At 47.3% G+C, this 16,627-nt stretch overlaps 1 protein-coding gene across 2 annotated transcripts in view; it reads left to right on the top strand.

The window, feature by feature from the left end:
• Positions 1–14,947: 14,947 nt before the first annotated feature.
• The window catches only part of TLK2 (tousled like kinase 2), a 153,801-nt gene continuing 152,121 nt past the window's right edge, over positions 14,948–16,627 (top strand). Inside the window, exon 1 of one of the 2 annotated variants that reach the window (XM_073582335.1) lies at positions 14,948–15,562. The gene's annotated coding sequence lies outside the window, so the exon portion shown is untranslated. The remainder of the gene's footprint in view (positions 15,563–16,627) is intronic. The other variant, XM_073582336.1, reaches the window with a different exon arrangement.

The following is a 16,627-nucleotide window of genomic DNA, read 5'->3' as shown; positions in this document are numbered from 1 at the left end:
ACTTACCAGCGTCCGCAGTTGCGATGCCGCTTGCACGGTAGGTCTAGACGGACACTGTCCCCTGTCTTGCGACCTGATATCGTGCGTGCAATTTCGCTGAGACCTGTGAGTCCAGGGCAGCCACTAGGAATTTCGGGGCCCCCTTGAGACTCCACCCAGGCTCCACCCCAGCCCTGCCCTCCACCCCTCGAACTGTCCACAGTCCCACTGCTCTCTCTTGGAAAAACTCCACTTCTCACCTATCAAACATTAACAGTTCCCATCACCAGATCACACATATAGCCGGCAGCTTTTGTTTTGGCCAAAAGATTTTTTAAGCCACCACCACAACAGGGTAGACACTTTTGGCCGAGCTCTACTCTACTGTATTAAATATTTGTTAAAATATGCAATACAATTTAGATATATTTTTATTTATTTTTCAATATTTAAAATGACCAATAATATCACATACAAGGAACAAATACTGCTACACCATGTCCAGACCACATATTACCACCATAAAGTGACCAAATAATAGCACATACAAGGGACAAATACCACCGCACCATGTCCAGACCACATATTACCACCACAGTGACAAAATAATATCACATACAAGGAAAAAATACCGACACACCATGACCAGACCACATTTTACCACCACAGTGACCGAATAATACCACATACAAGGAACAAATACCGCTACACCATGTCTAGACCACATATTACCACCACATGGTGACTGAATACTACAATACTGATCAGTAATAAAATAACACAATACTTTCACCATAAGTGCCATTATACACAGGAGACCTGTACTTAGTATGCAGTGTCTGTGTACAGGTAATACAGGTATAAGGGGTAAGGTTTCTCCTTGTGGAGATTGACATGCCAGCTCTGGCTTGTCAAGGTAAGGAGGCTTATTCGCCGTGCAGTGCTCCTTTGGGAAAATAATATGCAAATTGCCTCTTCAGCAAAAAAGAGGACATGAACTCTATAGCGCCACCTGTTAGTAGTAGCGATCCTACAAGTCACAATCAACCCTTTAACGAGTCTTGTAATATGACTTAGGATAGATCATATGACTTATCCTAAGTCATATTACAAGACTCGTTAAAGGGTTGATTGTGACTTGTAGGATCGCTACTACCAACAGGTGGCGCTATAGAGTTCAAGTCCTCTTTTTCTCTGAAGAGGCAATTTGCATACAAGTAATGCAGTGATCCATGACATTATACACAGGAGCTCTGTATATAGTATACAGTATATAGGTAACACACTAGCTCACCAGTGACGTCTCTAGGTGAAGTCCTTCATCTTCGCTTTTCATCTTTAATCCAGCACAGATCGCCATCACGTCTTCCAGCCAGGGCTCGTCTCTGCAGGAAATAACACAGTTATCTAGAGCTCCGCTTGCAGAACACATTACTTATTTTTTTCCCAACTTCTACATTACACCACATGAAGAAAAAAAGGTGACATAGTATCACTCTGCACAGTAACAGGAAAGCCCCCCATTTAAAACAGTATACTCAAAAAGTAAAATAAATACATCACTGCAGTAATAATATTCTTTAATTAGCCCCTATGGTAATAATATCCCCCATCCTGACCCCCGTGTGTCTCATTCCTGGCTTCAGCCATATGTTCTCTCATCCTGCCCTCATGAGTATCCATTCTGCCCCATATGATCTCCCCATCTTGCCCCATCTGTCTCCATCGTATCCATCCTGCCCCATGATCCTGCCCCATCTGTCTCCAACCCTGCCCCATCTGTCTCCAGTCCTGCCCCATCTGTCTCCAATCCTGCCCCCAGTGTATTCAATCCTGCCCCGTTTCTCCATTCTTCTGCCCCATGTCTCCAATCATGCCCCGTATCTCCATTCTTCTGCCCCGTATCTCCAGTCATGCTCCGTATCTCCATTCTGCCCTGTATCTCCAATCATGCCCCGTATCTCTATTCTGCCCCATGTGTCCAATCATGCCCCATATCTCCATTCTGCCCTATGTCTCCATTTTGCCCCGTGTCTCTAATCATGCCCCGCATCTCCATTCTGCCCCATGTCTCTAATCATGCCCCGCATCTCCATTCTGCCCCGTGTCTCCATTCTGCCCCGTGTCTCCAATCATGCCCCGCATCTCCATTCTGCCCCGTGTGTCCAATCATGCCCCGTATCTCCATTCTGCCCTATGTCTCCATTTTGCCCCGTGTCTCCATTTTGCCCCGTGTCTCCAATCATGCCCCGCATCTCCATTCTGCCCCATGTCTCTAATCATGCCCCGCATCTCCATTCTGCCCCATGTCTCCATTCTGCCCTGTGTCTCCATTCTGCCCCGTGTGTCCAATCATGCCCCGCACCTCCATTCTGCCCTATGTCTCCATTTTGCCCCGTGTCTCCAATCATGCCCCGCATCTCCATTCTGCCCCGTGTCCAATCATGCCCCGTATCTCCATTCTGCCCTATGTCTCCATTTTGCCCCGTGTCTCCATTTTGCCCCATGTCTCCAATCATGCCCCGCATCTCCATTCTGCCCCATGTCTCTAATCATGCCCCGCATCTCCATTCTGCCCCCTGTCTCCAATCATGCCCCGTATCTCCATTCTGCCCCGTGTGTCCAATCATGCCCCGTATCTCCATTCTGCCCCGTGTCTCCATTCTGCCCCGCATCTCCATTCTGCCCCGTGTCTCCATTCTGCCCCGCATCTCCATTCTGCCCCATGTTTCCATTCTGCCCCGTGTCTCCATTCTGCCCCGTGTCTCCAATCATGCCCCGCATCTCCATTCTGCCCCGTGTCTCCAATCATGCCCCGCATCTCTATTCTGCCCCGTGTCTCCATTCATTCCCCGCATCTCCATTCTGCCCCATGTCTCCAATCATGCCTCGCATCTCCATTCTGCCCCGTGTTTCCATTCTGCCCCGTGTCTCCATTCTTCCCCGTGTCTCCAATCATGCCCCGCATCTCCATTCTGCCCTGTGTCTCCAATCATTGGGTGGATCAAGGAAATGCTGTAGATATAGTATATCTTGACTTCAGCAAAGCATTTGACAAAGTATCTCATACAATCCTTATTGAAAAAATGACTAAGTATGGAATGGACAAGGCAACTGTTAGGTGGATTCATAACTGGCTTAGTGATCGGACCCAGAGAGTGGTCGTAAATAGCTGCACATCCAGTTGGAAGAATGTCTCAAGTGGGGTACCACAGGGCTCTGTCCTGGGCCCTGTATTGTTCAACATCTTTATCAATGATTTAGATGAAGGAATTGAGGGTAAACTGATTAAATTTGCTGATGACACAAAGCTAGGAGGGATAGCTAATACTAGAGAAGAGAGAGAGAGGATTCAAAAAGATATAAATAAACTGGAGAAGTGGGCAGCAACTAACAGAATGGTTTTTAACAGGGAAAAATGCAAAGTACTACATCTGGGCAATAAAAATGAAAAAAGCATATACAGAATGGGAGGAATAGGCCTAAGCAACAGCACATGTGAAAAAGACTTGGGTATACTAATAGATCACAGACTGAATATGAGTCAACAGTGTGATGCAGCAGCAAAAAAAGGCAAATGCAATTCTAGGATGTATTAACAGAAGCATACAGTCTAGATCATGTGAAGTCATTATTTCCCTCTACTCCTCTTTGGTCAGACCTCATCTGGAATATTGCGTCCAGTTTTGGGCATCACATTTTAAAAAAGACATCAACAAACTGGAGCAAGTTCAGAAAAGAGCAACCAGCATGGTGACCGGTCTGCAAACCCTGTCTTATGAGGAAAGGTTGCAGGATTTGGGATTGTTTAGTTTGCAAAAGAGAAGACTGAGAGGAGACTTAATAGCTGTCTACAAATATCTAAAGGGCTGTCACATTGTAGAAGGATCAACTTTATTCTCATTTGCACAAGGAAAGACTAGAAGCAATGGGATGAAACTGAATGGGAGGAGACACAGATTAGATATTAGAAAAAACTTTTTGACAGTTAGAGTGATCAATGAATGGAACAAGCTGCCACGAGAAGTTGTGAGTTCTCCTTCAATGGAAGTCTTCAAACAGAGGCTGGACAGACATCTGACTGGGATGATTTAGCGAATCCTGCTTTGAGCAGGGGGTTGGACCAGATGGCCCAGGAGGTCCCTTCCAACGCTACGATTCTATGATTCTATGATTCTATGCCCCCCATCTCCATTCTGCCCCGTGTCTCCATTCATGCCCCGCATCTCAATTCTGCCCCATGTCTCCAATCATGCCCCCATCTCCATTCTGCCCCGTGTCTCCATTCATGCCCCGCATCTCCATTCTGCCCCATGTCTCCAATCATGCCCCCCATCTCGATTCTGCCCCGTGTCTCCAATCATGCCCCGCATCTCCATTCTGCCCCGTGTTTCCATTCTGCCTCGTGTCTCCATTCTGCCCTGTGTCTCCATTCTGCCCCGTGTCTCCAATCATGCCCCGCATCTCCATTCTGCCCCGTGTCTCCAATCATGCCCCGCATCTCCATTCTGCCCTGTGTCTCCAATCATGCCCCCCATCTCCATTCTGCCCCGTGTCTCCATTCATGCCCCACATCTCCATTCTGCCCCATCTCTCCAATCATGCCCCGCATCTCCATTCTGCCCCGTGTCTCCAATCATGCCCCGTATCTCCATTCTGCCCCACGTCTCCAATTATGCCCCGCATATCCATTCTGCCCCACGTCTCCAATCATGCCCCGCATATCCATTTTGCCCCGTGTTTCCAATTATGCCCCGCATCTCCAATTATGCCCCGCATCTCCATTTTGCCCCGCGTCTCCAATCATGCCCCGCATATCCATTCTGCCCCATGTCTCCAATTATGCCCCGCATCTCCATTCTGCCCCGTATCTCCATTCTGCCCCGCGTCTCCCATCATGCCCTGCATCTCCATTCTGCCCCGCGTCTCCCATCATGCCCTGCATCTCCATTCTGCCCCGCGTCTCCAATCATGCCTCGCGTCTCCATTCTGCCCCCTGTAGCTCCAATCCTGCCCCGTCTCCATCCTGCCCCCAGTGTCACACTACAATCTGCCCGTGTGCCTTCAATCTGCCCTGGCAGGATGGAGACACATGGTCCATATGTCTCCATCCTGCCAGGGAAACATATTGGACGCTTTCAGTATTTAAATAAAGAAAAAAAAAAAATTCTACTTACCTGACTGCGCTCCTGCAGTGAAGATGCAGCTGCTGCTGTGAGCTGAAGGACCTGTGGTGACGTCATCGTCATGTGATCAGGGGGCGGAGCTGACGACATCACCACAGGTCCTTCACCTCTTTCATTTCTGCGCAGCTCTCATCTGACGTCGGCCGCTGTTGCTGCTCTTCTGATGTGTGCGCGCCGCACCCCAGGCGCGGCCACAGCGCACAGCACTTAGGGCCCGGCCGCAGCACACATTACTTGGGGCCCAATGACTAGAAGCACAGGAGTGGGGCCCCTGACATGCGGGCCCCCCTTCTGTACTGCTGTTCACCGGGCCCCATACGGCAGTAAGGGCTGTCATGCCCTGATGGTGGCCCTGTGTGAGTCTAACAGGCTCGATGTTTGTTACAGCGCCTTTGTGAGTTAACAGAGTCCGCTCTGCGCACATCGGGTGACGTTGAACCCGTGCGCGTTATACCGCCATATAGCGCATCTGCCATTGTCTAGCAGCGGTTTTAACACCTACTGCACGTTGGACCCATAGTGGCGAACGCAGTGCGTTACGCTGTTCCTAACAACTATGAAGAGACGGGAATAATGACCTCCTCCCAGTTCGTTCACTGGAACTGGGGATATTGCCCTTGAGACCAACAGCTCCTGAAGCCCTGACATCAATAAGGCTTGAGCCACCCGAGATGGAGGGGAGGTGACTCTCAAGACCCGGGGAGGAGAAGCCTCGAATTCTATTAGAAGGCCCTCTCGGATGACATTTAGGACCCAGTGGCTGCTGGAAATGGCTTGCCAACTGTGGACGACTCTCGAGAGCCCCCCCCCTCACCGATTAGAGTCTTTTTTTTTTTCTTGCTGTGGTTGCTGGGGGACGAGAAAATTCTAGGGTTTCTCCTTGGCATAGCTCCATCTCCCAGTTTTCCCTTTCCCTTTGGACTGGGAGGGCTGAGATTAGGTGGGCCGAAAAAACGCTTCCTGGGTGGTCTTTGTTCAAGAAGGGCCTTCTTTCTATCCGTGGCCTTTTCCAGGATTTTGTCCAGTGCTGGCCCGAAAACATACTCGCGCTTAAAAGGAATGGAGCATAGTTTTATTTTTGAGGTTACATCACTGATCCACATTTTGAGCCAGAGTACCCTTCTGGCCGAGTTAGTCTGGACCAGAGATCTAGCGGCAATACAGATTGACTCCATAGAGGGTCTGCCAGGAACCCAGTCGCCTTTTGTAGAATGGGCAGAGAGTCCAATAAGTCACCTCTAGGAGTCCCCTGGGAGATATAGTTTTCCAACTCATCCATCCTACGGAAGAGGGACCTGGCTACGCCGGTGGATGCTATATTACATCTGAGAGCAGAGGTGGAAGTTTCCCAAGATTTTTTAAGGAGACTCTCAATCTTCCTATCCATAGGATATTTTAACTGCGAGGAGTCCTTAATGGGTAGGGCGGTCTTTTTTGCAACCCTTGCCACCTGGACATCCACCTTGGGAATACCCCACTTAACCAGATCTTCATCAAGCGGGAACCTGTGTTTGAAGTCTGAGGGGGTGGATTAGTGAGGAGTGCTCTGCTCTGACTACCTTGTCTGTTCAGGACTGGCACAGCTTTTTCTCCCATCTTAGGGGCAGCTTTAGATTACAGAGGGCACATTTACATCTAGTGGAGGTTTTATGGGTAGACTTGTCTCCCTGAAATAGAGGGAGAGAAGTATAAGTAGGGGAGCTTAAAATACCCATATCCTCTGTTAGAACCCATCCCGTCTTACTTACTTGGGCTGGGGGAGCGCTGGGCTCTGCAGGCGCAGGGCAGGACATACTCTCCATGCTGAGGATCAGTCTTACCTGGGAGACGTCTTCTGGCAGGTTTATGTATCTTATAAACGCTGCCCCAGCGCTGGCAATCTGCCTTCCCCTCCGAGGTCCAAAGTAGGCGTCAGCTTCAGCATGCTTCGCACGCCATTCGGCACTCCAGGACCCGTTCAGGGCCGAAACCGGAAGTTTTGTGCATTCCACGCTGGAACGCAGGACCCGGAAGTAAAGCGCGTCTGTGATGATGCGACTTCCGGGTCACCGAATGGCACTGCACAGGAGGGGGAGATGCTGGAGGGCTCAGGGAGGCCTCCGGGAAGGGGATCACTGGCCCGCTTTACCCCCACGAGGGGACACAGGTGGGCCAGGAAACTGTCCCAGAATCCACCCAAAGGCGAGATGGGAGCAGGAAGGAGAAGGAAGGCTAAGCCCCCGACCACCACTGCCCGGCTGCACTCATCTGTCAGGTACTACTGCTGTCGCCGGCCATGCAACATACCAGGAACCTCTCCATGCCCCATAGGGGACAGGAAAGACACTGGCTAATCGGAGATGGGAGGGATTTTTAACCTCTTTGTGCTTCCTGTCCCCCATTATGGTATGGAGACAACCTCCTATGCTGTCGTTGAAGGTGACTAGAGAAAACTGCTTTTGAGGCACAGTGCAAAGCTCTGAAGGGAAGAAGCACCATATTGGAGTTCACATTTTGGTTTGAGGGGGCTACGTCACGGTGGCAGAGCCCCTAAGGTGCCAGAACAGCAGAACCCCTCCCCATAAGTGACACCATTTTACTAACTACACCCCCAATATATTCATCTAGGGGTGCAGTGATCATTTTGACACCACATGTCCCTCACATAACATTTTGGATCACATTTATCGTGCGCTCTATGCTGAGTATACCAGGATGGGGATGATGGCTATATATACCAGGATGGTGGATGGAGACCATGTATACAGTTGTGGCCAAAAGTATTGACACCCCTGCAATTCTGTCAGATAATACTCAGTTTCTTCCTGAAAATTATTGCAATCACAAATTCTTTGGTATTATTATCTTCATTTAATTTGTCTTAAATGAAAAACACAAAAGAGAATGAAGCAAAAAGCAAAACATTGATCATTTCACACAAAACTCCAAAAATGGGCCAGACAAAAGTATTGGCACCCTCAGCCTAATACTTGGTTTCACAACCTTTAGCCAAAATAACTGCAACCAACCGCTTCCGGTAACCATCAATGCGTTTCTTACAATGCTCTGCTGGAATTTTAGACCATTCTTCTTTGGCAAACTGCTCCAGGTCCCTGATATTTGAAGGGTGCCTTCTCCAAACTGCCATTTTTAGATCTCTCCACAGGTGTTCTATAGGATTCAGGTCTGGACTCATTGCTGGCCACCTTAGAAGTCTCCAGTGCTTTCTCTCAAACCATTTTCTAGTGCTTTTTGAAGTGGGTTTTGGGTCATTGTCCTGCTGGAAGACCCATGAACTCTGAGAGAGACCCAGCTTTCTCACACTGGGCCCTACATTATGCTGCAAAATTTGTTGGTAGTCTTCAGACTTCATAATGCCATGCACACGGTTAAGCAGTCCAGTGCCAGAGGCAGCAAAGCAACCCCAAAACATCAGGGAACCTCCGCCATGTTTGACTGTAGGGACCGTGTTTTTTTCTTTGAATGCCTCTTTTTTTCTCCTGTAAACTCTATTTGATGCCTTTGCCCAAAAAGCTCTACTTTTGTCTCATCTGACCAGAGAACATTCTTCCAAAACGTTTTAGGCTTTTTCAGGTAAGTTTTGGCAAACTCCAGCCTGGCTTTTTTATGTCTCGGGGTAAGAAGTGGGGTCTTCCTGGGTCTCCTACCATACAGTCCCTTTTCATTAAGATGCCGACTGATAGTACGGGTTGACACTGATGTACCCTCGGACTGCAGGCCAGCTTGAACTTGTTTGGATGTTAGTCGAGGTTCTTTATCCAACATCCGCACAATCTTGCGTTGAAATCTCTTGTCAATTTTTCTTTTCCGTCCACATCTAGGGAGGTTAGCCACAGTGCCATGGGCTTTAAACTTCTTGATGACACTGCGTACGGTAGACACAGGAACATTCAAGTCTTTGGAGATGGACTTGTAGCCTTGAGATTGCTCATGCTTCCTCACAATTTGGTTTCTCAAGTCCTCAGACAGTTCTTTTGTCTTCTTTCTTTTCTCCATGCTCAATGTGGTACACACAAGGACACAGGACAGAGGTTGAGTCAACTTTAATCCATGTCAACTGGCTGCAAGTGTGATTTAGTTATTGCCAACACCTGTTAGGTGCCACAGGTAAGTTACAGGTGCTGTTAATTACACAAATTAGAGACGCATCACATGATTTTTCGAACAGTGCCAATACTTTTGTCCACCCTCTTTTTTATGTTTGGTGTGGAATAATATCCAATTTGGCTTTAGGACAATTCTTTTTGTGTTTTTTCATTTAAGACAAATTAACCCCTTACCTACAATGGACGTAATATTCCGTCCATGTGACCCTGGACCTAATTACCATGGACGGAATATTACGTCCCAGCGATCAGCGGCGCCCACGTGGTGAGCGCCGCTGATCGCGGCCGGGTGTCAGCTGATTATCACAGCTGACACCCGGCACAATGTGTCAGGGGCGGTCACGGACCGCCCCCGACACGTTAACCCCTTGTACACCGCGATCAAACGCGATCGCGGTGTACCGGGGGTTAAAGGGAAGCATCGGCAAGGAGGGGGCTCCCTCCTTGCTTCCCTGAGCCCCCCACAGCAGCGCAATGTGCAGCGCTGCTGCGGGGGTCTCTTTCCCTACAGGCCCCCGGATCCAAGATGGCGACGGGGGCCTTCGGGGGCCTGTAGGGAGCTGACTTCCTCACTGCCTGCAAAGCGCAGGCATGAGGAAGTCTGCAGACCTGCCTGTGACAGATTGCTGATCTGTCACAGTGATCTGTGATGTGACAGATCAGCGATCTGTCACAGGACAGTGATGTCCCACCTGGGACAAGGTAATAAAGTAAAAAAAAAAAAAAAAAAAGTTAAAAATAATTTTAAAAAAATCGCTAAATTAGTAAAAAAAAAAAAAATATTCCCCAATAAATCCATTTTTTCAAAATAAAAAAAAAAAAAAACAATAAAAGTACACATATTTGGTATCGCCGCATCCGTAGCGACCCGCCCTATAAAACTGTCCCATTAGTTAACCCCTTTAGCGAACCCCCTAAAAAATAAAAATAAAAAACGAAGCAAAAAATAATGATTTATTATCATACCACCGAACAAAAAGTGCAATAACGCGCGATCAAAAAGACGCATATAAATATCCATGGTACCGCTGAAAACATCATCTTGTCCTGCAAAAAACGAGCCACCATACAGCGTCATCCGCAAAAAAATAAAAAAGTTATAGCTCGCAGAATAAAGCGATGCAAAAATAATTATTTTTTATATAAAATTGTTTTCATTGCAAAAAACCGACAAAACATAAAAAAACGACCTAAATGAGGTATTGCTGTAACCGTACCGACCCGAAGAATAAAACCGCCTTATCAATTTTACCGCACGCGGAACGGTGTAAACGCACCCCCCCAAAAGAAATTCATGAAACGCTGGTTTTTGTTCATTCTGCGTCCCAAAAATTGGAATAAAAAGCGATCAAAAAATGTCACGTGCCCGAAAATGGTACCAATGAAAATGTCAACTCGTCCCGCAAAAAATAAGACCTCACATGACTCGGTGGGTCAAAATACGGAAAAATTATAGCTCTCAATATGTGGTGATGCAAAAATATTTTTACAATAAAAAGCGTCTTTTAGCGTCTGACAGCCGCCAAACATAAAAACTGCCATAAATAGTAAATCAAACCCCCCGTTATCACCCCCTTAGTTAGGGAAAAATAATAAAACTAAAAGAAAATGTATTTATTTCCATTTTCCCGCTAGGGTTAGGGCTAGGGTTAGGGCTAGGGTTAGGGCTAGGGTTAAGGTTAGGGCTAGGGTTAGGGCTAGGGTTAGGGCTCAGATTAGGGTTAGGGGTGTGTTGGGGTTAGGGTTGGAGTTATAATTGTGGGGTTTCCACTGTTTGGGCACATCAGGTGCTCTCCAAAGGCAACATGGCGTCTGATCTCAATTCCAGCCAATTCTGCATTGAAAAAGTCAAATGGTGCTCCTTCCCTTCCAAGCTCTGCCATGCGCCCAAACAGTGGTTTACCCCCACATATGGGGTATCGGCCTACTCTGGACAAATTACAAAACAACTTTTGGGGTCCAATTTCTCCTGTTACCCTTAGGAAAATAAAAAATTGGGGGCAAAAATATCATTTTTGCGGAAAAAAATGATTTTTTTATTTTCATGCCCAGGCGTTATAAACTTCTGTGAAGCACTTGGGGGTTCAAAGTGCTCACCACACATCTAGATAAGTTCCGTGGGGGGCCTAGTTTCCAAAATGGGGTCACTTGTGGGGAGTTTCAATAGTTTAGGTACATCAGGGGCTCTCCAAACGCACATGACACCCGCAGACCAATCCATCAAAGTCTGCATTCCAAAACGTCACTACTTCCCTTCCGAACCCCGACGTGTGCCCATACAGTAGTTTTCTCCCACATATGAGGTATCAGCATACTCAGGAGAAATTGGACAACAACTTTTGGGGTCCAATTTCTCCTGTTACCCTTGGGAAAATAAAAAAAATGGGGACTAAAAGATGATGTTTGTTGAAAAAATACGATATTTTTATTTTCACGCCCGGTCGTTATAAACTTCTGTGAAGCACTGGGGGGTTCAAAGTGCTCACCACACATCTAGATAAGTTCATTAGGGGGTCTAGTTTCCAAAATGGGGTCACTTGTGGGGGTTTCCACTGTTTAGGTACATTAGGGGCTCTCCAAAGGCAACATGATACCCGCAGACCATTCCATCAAAGTCTGCATTCCAAAAGTCACTACTTCCCTTCCGAGCCCCGACGTGTCCCCATACAGTAGTTTTCTCCCACATATGGGGTGTCAGCGTACTCAGGACAAATTGGACAACAACTTTTGGGGTCCAATTTCTCCTGTTACCCTTGGGAAAATAAAAAAAATGGGGACTAAAAGATGTTTGTGGAAAAAATACGATTTTTTTATTTTCACGCCCGGGCGTTATAAACTTCTGTGAAGCACTGGGGGGTTCAAAGTGCTCACCACACATCTAGATAAGTTCCTTGGGGGGTCTAGATTCCAAAATGGTGTCATTTGTGGGGGGTTTCCACTGTTTTGGTACATCAGGGGTTTTCCAATCGCGACATGGTGTCCGATCTCAATTCTAGCCAAAAACGTCAAATGGCGCTGCTTCCCTTCCGAGCTCTGCCATGCGCCCAAATAGTCATTTACACCCACATATGGGGTATCAGCGTACTCAGGACAAATTGCACAATAACTTTTAGGGTCCTGTTACCCTTGGAAAAATAAAAATTGGGGGTGAAAAGATCATTTTTGTGGAAAAAATATGATTTTTTAATTGTACCGCTGTACGTTATAAACTTCTGTGAAGCCCTTGTGGGTTCAAAGTTCTCACCACATATCTAGATAAGTTTCTTAGGGGGTCTAGTTTCCAAAATGGGGTCACTTGGGGGGGTTTCCACTGTTTAGGTACATCAGGGGCTCTCCAAATGCGACATGGCGTCCGATCTGAATTCCAGCCAATTTTGCATTGAAAAAGACAAACGACGCTCCTTCCCTACTGAGGTCTGCCATGCGCCGAAACAGTGGTTCCCCCCCACATATCAGGTATCAGCGTACTCAGGACAAATTGCACTATAACTTTTGCAGTCCAATTTCTCCTGTTACCCTTGGTAAAATAAAGAAAATTGAACCTGAAGTATTTTTTTTGTGAAAAAAATTTAAATGTCCATTTTTTCTTTCCACATTGCTTTAGTTCCTGTGAAACACCTAAAGGGTTAATAAACTTCTTGAATGTGGTTTTGAGCACCTTAAGGGGTGCAGTTTTAAGAATGGTGTCACTTTTGGGTATTTTCTATCATATAGACCCCTCAAAGTGGCTTCAAATGTGATGTGGTCCCTAAAAATAAAATGGTGTTGCAAAAATGAGAAATCGCTGGTCAATTTTTAACCCTTATAACTTCCTAACAAAAAAAAATTTTGGTTCCAAAATTATGCTGATGTAAAGTAAACATGTGGGGAATGTTATTTATTAAGTATTTTGTGTGCCGTATCTCTGTGATTTAAGGGCATAAAAATTCAAAGTTGGAAAATTGCGAAATTTTCAAAATTTTCGCCAAATTTCCGTTTTTTTCACAAATAAACGCATGTTATTTGAATGCAATTTTTCCACTAACATGAAGTACAATATGTCATGAGAAAACAATGTCAGAATCACTGGGATCCATGGAAGCGTTTCAGAGTTATGACTTCATAAAGGGACAGTGGTCAGAATTGTAAAAATTGGCCGGGAGTTAACAAATTGGCCGGGAGTTAACGTGCTAACCACCCTTGGTAGTGAAGGGGTTAAATGAAGATAATAATACCAAAGAATTTGTGTTTGCAATCATTTTCAGGAAGAAACTGAGTATTATCTGACAGAATTGCAGGGGTGTCAATACTTTTGGCCACAACTGTACCAGGATGGGGATGGTGGCCACGAATACCAGAATAGGGGGGCATATATACCAGGATGGGAGGGGCAATGTATACCAGGGTGGTGGATGGGGGCCATGTATACCAGGATGAGGATGGTGGCCATATATAGTAGGATGGATATGGGGGGCCATGTATACCAGGATGGGGATGATGGCCATGTACACCAGAATGTTGTGCTGGAGAAGGATGTTATCAGTACCATGGATGGCAAGAAGAACAAATAAATCAATTTTGGAACAAATCAAGCCAGACATGTCACTCAAAGCAAAGATCACTGAGCTACGACTCGCCTTCTCTGGACACGTGATATGAAGAAAGGAGTCACTGGAGAAGGACATCGTGGTCGGAAGAATAGAAAGAACAAGCCAAAGAGGAAAACCAGCAACCCGATGGCTTGGAGAAGACCCTGGCGGGGGGGACATATCTAGGCTTGCACAAGACTGATCTTCCTACATAAATGCAAGTTGCAATGGCTTGAGAACAAGCTGAAGGACGTTTACTAAAAAAGTGACTTTCTCGGGGTTCCAGTCCAGCAGCCATAGATTAATGGCTTGACCGAAGGTCAGGGTTCTGTGAACCAATCTGCAGCAACTCTGCTCCCACCTATTCCCTAAAGATGATGTCAACAGAAGGATCCGGCCTGAGCTCCAAAGGCCGGTGCTTCTGTTCGGTGCGGTAATAAGTTGACCACTGAATTGTTTTATGGCTAACAGATTTGAAAAAATATAAACACCTCGGCATCATCAAAACGACTCACTTTAAAATGATTTTTTTTTCTATTTTATTCAGTGAACACTGTAGAAACCACTGGGAGACATCGCAGAGTTGTGGTTTTATGTTGTTTCCCATAAAAAAAAAATGTGACAAGTTGCCCATTCCCCAATATGGCGCCTTCCTGCTGTGCAGTGCCATGTATCCTACAAGAGGAGGAGTAGCCAGGCTCAGGACAAGATGATCAATCACCCAATATCAGGGTCAGGTAACCACTCCTGCCTAGAACAACGCCTCTCCATAATTCTTTTCACCTACTCCCCCGCCCATTGGTTGAATCGGTAGAAGGGAGAAGTGGGCGTTCCTCTACTAGCCAATTCTCTCCTCGAATTCGGTCCTCACAAGGCCACGTGACTCCAAGTGACAGTCCACGTGACTCATTTAAACCACTCATCTTCTAGCTTTTTTTCCTCTCAAGGCGGTAGGTGGGGTAGTTGTGACTCCTCCCCTGGGCAGCTCCCAGCCAATCATTTTGCATCTTTCTCGGTTTCTCTTTGCAGGCGTGGCCGTCTGGACTTTACCCACATGTCTGGGTTTGACCAATCGTTATTCAGAGTTTCTCCTCCCCTCGGAGGGCGGGAAGCGGTGCGCGTTTCCCTGTCGGATGCGCGCGTTCTCGATGCCTAGGTCTTGGCGCGTTTTTCCTTCTATTGTGAACGCGCCTTATGCTCCGGATCTCGCGAGAAATTCAGCGGTTTCACTATCGTGTTTACACTAATTAAACCCATTACCCCCCGATAATCCGAACCGAGCCGATCCGGATTAAGTCGGGCGGGTGGTTCCGGAGCGGATCCGATCCCTTCGGGCAGAAAATCATCTCACGTTCTCCCCATCCCCCGACCCCCCTTTTATCAGTCGCCCCTGTCTGACGTAAAATACTCATTTTTTTTTCAATATTTGGTGACGTAAAATATCGCCTATCTCCAGGTGGGGAAACAATCCTGTCCCCGGGGTGGGGGGGCCTTCTGGAGTTTTCCTCCCCCGCCCCCCATGAGCGGACTCCCCGCACTAGAGAGGTGCGGCGCCGGAGTCCGCGACTAGGAAAGCCCGAGGATTTGCGGCCTAGTGACGGGAGAGTGTAGAAACACGAAGGAGGAGGAAGGTGAGGCCGCGAGGAAAGGCCGCATCCCCCGTCGGGGGCTCCAAGGCGGGAGAGACCCCGAGGTCTGGGGGCAGAAATACCGAGGGCAGGAGGTAAGAAGTGAGGAGGGCCGGGGGACAGCCGGGCCTACCTGGCGGGGGCCACATACCGGCGGGCACGGAATACCCTAGGCTCAGGGACTTGTGCGGCATGTCGGGCTGAGATATGTGAGATACGCCGAGAGGTGTCTGGCCACTGTGGGATATAGTGTGTAATATAGGAATGGCCGGAATACAGTGTATATACTATATATCATAGGAGGAAAGTGGGGGCCAACACTGCTGGGATTTGGGGGGCTACACATCTGCCTGTGATACCAGCGGCTGATATACACCGTGAGATGTCATTGTCCATGGTGTAATATAGTGTATATACTATATATCATAGGAGGAAAGTGGGGGGCCAACACTGCTGGGATTGGGGGGGGCTACACATCCGCCTGCGATACCTGTGTCTGATATACACTGAGAGGTGTCATTGTCCATGGTGTAATATAGTGTATATACTATGTATCATAGGAGGAAAGTGGGGGGCTACACATTCGCTGGCAATACATGTGGCGCCGATATACACCGTGAGATGTCATTGTCCACTGTGGGATATAGTGTATATGCTATGTATCATAGGAGGAAAGTGGGGGGGCAACACTGCTGGGATTGGGGGGTTACAAATCCGCCTGCGATACCTGTGGCTGAGATACACTGAGAGGCGTCATTGTTCCTGGTGTAATATAGTGTATATACTATATCATAGGAGGAAAGTGGGGGGCTACACATTCGCTGGCAATACATGTGGCGCTGATATACACCGTGAGATATCATTGTCCACTGTGGGATGTAGTGTATATGCTATATATCATAGGAGGAAAGTGGGGGCCAACACTGCTGGGATTGGGGGGGCTACACATCCGCCTGCGATACCTGCGGCTGAGTTACACTGAGAGGTGTCATTGTCCATGGTGTAATATAGTGTATATACTATGTATCATAGGAGGAAAGTGGGGGGGCTACACATTCGCTGATATACACCATGAGATGTCATTGTCCACTGTGGGATGTAGTGTATATGCTATGTATCATAGGAGGAAAGTGGGGGGCTACACATCTGCCTGCGGCGCT

Source organism: Dendrobates tinctorius, unplaced genomic scaffold (assembly GCF_039654945.1).
Source record: "Dendrobates tinctorius isolate UK_male_01 unplaced genomic scaffold, ASM3965494v1 ptg000071l, whole genome shotgun sequence".
Taxonomy (NCBI): domain Eukaryota; kingdom Metazoa; phylum Chordata; class Amphibia; order Anura; family Dendrobatidae; genus Dendrobates; species Dendrobates tinctorius.
The sequence above is the reverse complement of the archived record's forward strand: the minus strand, read 5'-3'. Positions and strand labels throughout refer to the sequence as shown.